This window comes from Epinephelus fuscoguttatus, linkage group LG19 (genome assembly GCF_011397635.1).
Source record: "Epinephelus fuscoguttatus linkage group LG19, E.fuscoguttatus.final_Chr_v1".
Classification (NCBI taxonomy): Eukaryota; Metazoa; Chordata; class Actinopteri; order Perciformes; family Serranidae; genus Epinephelus; species Epinephelus fuscoguttatus.
The window spans coordinates 39475204-39481203 of NC_064770.1; the positions used below are offsets into that span (position 1 = coordinate 39475204).

The 6000-nt window shown below is 45.5% G+C and overlaps 1 protein-coding gene across 2 annotated transcripts in view; it reads right to left on the minus strand.

The window, feature by feature from the left end:
• LOC125879295 (thyroid hormone receptor alpha) overlaps window positions 1-4355 on the minus strand; it is a 170676-nt gene extending 166321 nt beyond the window's left edge. For both annotated transcript variants that reach the window (XM_049561096.1, XM_049561094.1), the window contains exons 1-2: window positions 3971-4355; window positions 3156-3250 (exon numbers count right to left, since the gene is read on the minus strand). The gene's annotated coding sequence lies outside the window, so the exon portion shown is untranslated. The remainder of the gene's footprint in view (window positions 1-3155; window positions 3251-3970) is intronic.
• Window positions 4356-6000: the final 1645 nt, after the last annotated feature.

The window sequence follows — 6000 nt, forward strand, 5'->3', positions numbered from 1 at the left end:
GGAGGAAACCAGAGCACCTGGAGGAAACCAGAGCAGACACTGGGAGAACATTTAAAGCTGTACAGAGACACACAGAGTCCAGCTGGAGGCTCACACAGTGTTAAACCACTGCTCCTCTGTGCTGCACTCTGACGGATATAAACTCAACTAAATTACAGAAACCTGATTTAAACTGTTAACTTTTAATCTCTGACAGTATTTCTGGCTCCACCAGCTGCAAACGTAAGCATCACGTCAGCGTAGCATCGCATGAAATGTTAAAGCATTTCCCACCTAAGTTATTACATATATTTGAGTTATCTACAAGTTTACTGTACTGTTTGTCATCTACTCGCTTTAAACGTGGGTAAATGCATGAAAACAAATCATCACATATCACCTCTGATAATGGTTTATTCATTTAAAAACACATTGCGCTCGTTTAGCACACTATTTCATGTAGTTTTTATCTGCTGGAGGGTCGCATAGGGGAGCATAGCGCGACAAAAATAGAAGAGCCGCATAAAATAGAGAGTTGTCGCGCGACAGACGGGGGTTGTCGTGCCGCTCCTCTTGACGGTGGAGCCGCTGTAATTGATTAACGGGGGGGCGAGCTGCTACGGCATCACCTTTAAGGGTACTTTTGATCTTTGACTTAATATTTTCCATATTTTTGTACCAGAAATATGGAAAATATTAAGTCAAAGATCAAAAGTACCCTTAAAGGTGATCTCTCATACAAGTACAGAAAAAGACACAAGTTTGCCAAATGTAATATTTATGATAGAACGTATCGTTCTACGTTAAACAAAAAAAAGAAAAGAAATAGATAAACAGTTATAAATGAAGTGCCTTTGAGGAGATTTAAAAATAATGAAATGTATATTGTGTATTGAGACATAACCTAAAAATATAGTGATATAATTTTCAGGACGTACTGTCCAGCTCTCGTGTGGATGTGCTGACAGTTTCAGAAAATATGACAAAATTCATTTTTTATAAAAGTTACCAACTGTAGCTTTAAATACATAAAAAATAATCTACAGTTATTATGTTATGAAAATAATTATTTACGTTGGTGTGGCCAAATGATGCAGAAGAATCAATGTTTTAATTTTGTTTGTATCAACAAATGTGCAGCAAATTATCATCGCTATCATTATTATTATTATTTATTTATTTAATCAATCCGTCACCTCAACAATAACAATGTTGTAAACAGGTTACATGTTAAGTATGTTACAGGTTACATGTGGACACTCATGTCAAGTTGAATACCAAGCTCAGTACAAACTGGATGGATGAGTCAAAGCCCCTCCCCCGCTCCGCACTACATGTCTGTGACATCACCGTGCTGTGGGACCTCGGGGACTGGGGCAGCGCTGCCTCCACAGCCCCTGTTATGTAACTGGTTTCCCTCAGACTGAGGCAGGCAGGGGGCGAGAGACTGGTTTTCTTCCTGTCTCCTCCCCCTCCTCCTCCTCCTCCTCCTCCTCCCTGCTCACTATACATTAAGCCTCAACCTCAGAAAACCAGGACGCTGCCTTGCAGCAATGAGCTATGGGAAAATGGAGGGGAGGGGGAGGGGGGTGTTAGGAACGGACGTCAAAAGAGGTCACGTCTGGCTGCGGGCGGAGATTATAGCTCTGTATGTATACACACACACACACACACACACATACATGCAGGATTTTTACTTTCTTTGGTTTGTTGTTCTAGTAGTTCTTTTTCTCACAGTGATTTCTGTCAGAGCACGAACACATGGTTGTTTTTTTTATGAAATGCGGTTGGCATTTACAGAACCTTTTTTGGCTTCATTGCATTAAGCTTTGCTTTCCTAAAGAAAATAACGCCCACTCAGAAAACTGCCTTCCTTCCAAGAAAACACTGATGCAGCGACTCATAAACACTAATATATCTTTGGAAGGCTGCTGAAAACTAATAAAAACCACCGGCTGCCAAAATCATAACTGGGTTACTGGGGGAAACTCTTGTAAACAAGGTGAGTGCTTCCTGGGTAATTTTATGTGCGCCTGCTCTCTGCACTCCAGGGAAATATTATTTTTGGTTCCTGTTTCACACTCAGTTCTGGTTAGACGAGATTTTTCCTTCCTGTCCGGCTCCTCCGGAAATTTCCTACATGAAAGCATCACATGCATGTTCTCAAAGACGAGCGACGAATGAGTCACGGCTCGGCAAAAAATGTCACGTCTCCTCCAGTTGAATGTGATTTGCTCAGAAACAAAACGTGGCGTGACAGGAGGGTCGTATGAAACGGGAAGTGGTGCATGATGCACATGGTGTGGTGAAGAAACCTTTACTGTTAGTGAGTGTGACATTTTAGGTGAGCCTTCTGTAAGTGCAGGACAGCACTCACAGTGTGTCCTGAGCCCTGCTCTGATTTTTCATTTAACCTTTATTTAACCAGAAAAACACTCTTTTTCAGGAGCGTCCTGGGGCTGAGGTATCATGATCACGCACAAAAATCCAGCAGTGGAGCTTTTAAACGGTCCAGAGGGACCAATGAGTGCAACTTTTCTGCAGAGGACTCCACATATAAGGAGCTGCAGACATAAGTGCTCACTTGCCAATCTCCGTACACACCCTCCTCGGCCAGCGGTTCCCCACTGGTCCAGATTTCACCTTAGTCGTTAGTTAAAGGTCTCACAGTTTGATCACACATGCATCTGGCCCTGTCATCGAGCTGTCTCTGTTAAATATTCATTCACTTTCTGTAACCGCTTATCCTGTGGGGGGTCGCGGGGGCCACCCCAGCTGACACCGAGCGAGAGGCAGGGTCACCAGAGCATCGCAGGGCTGACACAAAGAGACCTCAAACCTGCAGATAATTTAGAGTCACCAATTAACCTGCATGTTTTTGGACTGTGGGAGGAAGCTGGAGCACCTGGAGGAAACCCACGCTGACACGGGGAGAACATGCAAACTCCACACGGAAGGGCTCACCCACCCTGGGATTCAAACCACGAACCCTCTTGCTGTGAGGTGATAATGCTAACCACTGTGCCACCGTGCCGCCCAGCTGATAAGCAGCTATCTGTTATTCACTCTTCACTCTGTGCTGCACATTCACTGGACTTAAAATAAAGTGTCTTCTACAAACTTGACCCACCAGCTGGGCCCACCGCCCGGGGCTGATGTGTGTCCCGGTCACCTACCTTAACCCAGGGTGTCCTGACCTGCAGCTCGGGCCCCACAAAGACTCATCTGACGGTCCTCCACTGAAGCAGACGATGATGCTGCTGCCCTCATCCTGGACACACAGAAATAAGCGTGCAGTTAAAGCAGCCACACATGAACACAATGCAGAGACTCCTGGCAGCCTGTCATGTAACTCAATCCATGGTGTCACACATTAGCACCACAGCTATAGGCTGGGACCCAACATGACATATCTGATGCTGTCCTGTAACACATGCATGATTCATATCAGGTCTGCAGGAGCATTTCTGGCATACTTTGCCACACTTGTACACACAGACCGACTCGGATATGTCACAGCAAAGGAATGCGCACGGCAGCATATCAGAGGCCACATATATAAGTGTACACAGCAGCCTATAGACTGCCTATATGTTGGCACAGAGCCCTATCTCTGTACCTTCACGATTCCTCTTGGATAACATCTCTCACGCGCCCGGGCTGCACAGCCATATAGGGCAGAGTGTAGGTTAACAGTTTCTTATTGCAACCATCTCCACCGTGCACTCTGGAGCCCTACCTGACCCAGGTGCGTCAACACACCGACAGAGAGGGAAGCATATGGCAGTCGCGCAGGACGGGCTGCAGACGGCTCACACGGAGCTGCAGCCCGGTGCGCGGGCAGCTTTGCATTAACCTGTACGTACAGTAGAGTGAGAGTGAGCAGGCCGGCGCACAGCAGCGGCCGGGTTGACATGAGGACAGCACTCACGTTGCACCGCCGCCCCATAAAGAAGCTGATCAGCTCCTATATGAACAAAGTGACACTCACCAATGCTCGACTTGTGGTACAGAACCGCCTCCTGTGCCGTCAACATAAAGCCCCGTGAGGAAACAACAGCCGGATTAACACGTGAAGAGAAAAATAAAAAGCAGAACCAACAGAGATAGACGCGAGTCCAGCCGGTTAACAACCGTGCCAGCCGGCGGAGCTAACGCTTCTCCCGGTGTTAGCCCCCCGTTCAGTCCGCTGTGAGGTGTGAGGAGACGGGAGCGCCGTGTCTGTCAGGGACTGCCAGAGCCATGGCCACGGTCTGCACGGGAACTCTACGGCGTTTATTAGCGCTGTGTGCTCGGTCCTCCCCCCCGCCTGTACAGTACGGGTGAATGCGGGTCAGGAGAAGCAGAGCTGCCGCCGCTCAGCTGCTTCATTAGCAGGCTCCGCTGCGCCCTCTACCGGCCCGACGGCGGCCCTGCACCGGGGTTGCATAATCCCGGAGGCCCGGGGAATTAAAGGGGAATGACACCCGTTTATACCCGGCAACAACATGCAGAGGAGAGGTGGTGGGCAAAACATTCACATACAGCTACTGGAGTATGTTATGAACTTAGTTTAAGGACTGTTCTTTATTTATCAGAGGACAGCTGTTGCATAATCCCCAGAGCCAATAGATTAAAGGGGAATGACACCCACTTATACCCTGCATCAACATGCAGAATGTAAATGAGTGATGGGAATAAACATTTACATAAAGCTACTTAAGTATAATTGTTGTTACAGTTTGCTGAGGGACTGTTCTTTATTTATCACAGGAGGGCGGCTGCATAATCCCCAGGGCCACTGAATTGAAGGGAAATGACACGTGTTTATACCCGACATCAACATGCAGAGGAGAGGTGGTGGGTAAACATTCACATACAGCTACTTAAATTTGTGATGAACTTACTTTAGAGACTGTTCTTTATTTATCAGAGGACAGCGGTTGCATAATCCCCAGAGCTAGAGAATTAAAGGGGAATGACACCTGTTTATACCCAGCATCAACATGCAGAATGTAAATAAGTGATGGGAATAAACATTCACATAAAGCTACTTAAGTGTAATTGTTGGTACAGTTTGCTGAGGGACAGTTCTTTATTTATCAGAGGACAGCGGTTGCATAATCCACAGAGCCAGTAGATTAAAGGGAATGACACCCTGTTATACCCGGGAACAACATGCAGAGGAGAGGTGGCGGGGAAACATTCACATTAAGCTACTCAAATATAATTGGAACTTTTCTTAGGGACTGTTCTTTATTTATCAGAGGAAGGGTAGCATTATCGTGGGACCTCGCTGAACTAAAGGGGAGTGACACCCGTTTATACCCGGGAACATGCTGAGGAGAAAATAAGCGGTGGGAACAAAACATTCACATAAAGCTACCTAAATTTTTGGTAATCTTAAATTAGGGACTGTTCTTTACTTATCAGAGGAGAGAAGGTATTCACAATAATCACAAGAGCCAGAGAATTAAAAGGGAATGACACCTGTTTATCCCTGGCAATGTGCAAAGGCAAGGTGGTGGGGAAAAAAAACAACATCCACATAAAGCTACTTAAATGTGTGGTAAACTTTACTAAGGGACTGTTCTTTACTTATCAGAGGAGGGGGGCTGCAATGTCCCGAGATGGTGGAGAATTAAAGGGGAATGACACCTGTTTCTACTCGGGAACATGCAGAGGAGAAGTAAGTGGTGGTGAAAAAAATCCCATTCACCTGAAGACATTTAAATATGTGGTAAACCTCACTAAGGGATTGTTCTTTATTTATTGGCACTGTTGAAGTAGCAATTAAACAATATTCCATGACCGTACTTCAGTAAAAACACATGACTATCAGAACAACAAAAATGAAATAAGTCATTAGTGTCATTAATGTTGCACTAAAGTAGAATTTTACTGTTATGTTGTGTTCTGTGCTCTTAATTTCCCTGAGGGAGTCTTCCCAAGGGATTAATAAAGTTCTATCTAATCTAATCTAATCTAATCTTCTAACTGGGTGCAAATAAAAATGTGCGCAAGTGAATTACATATAAAGTT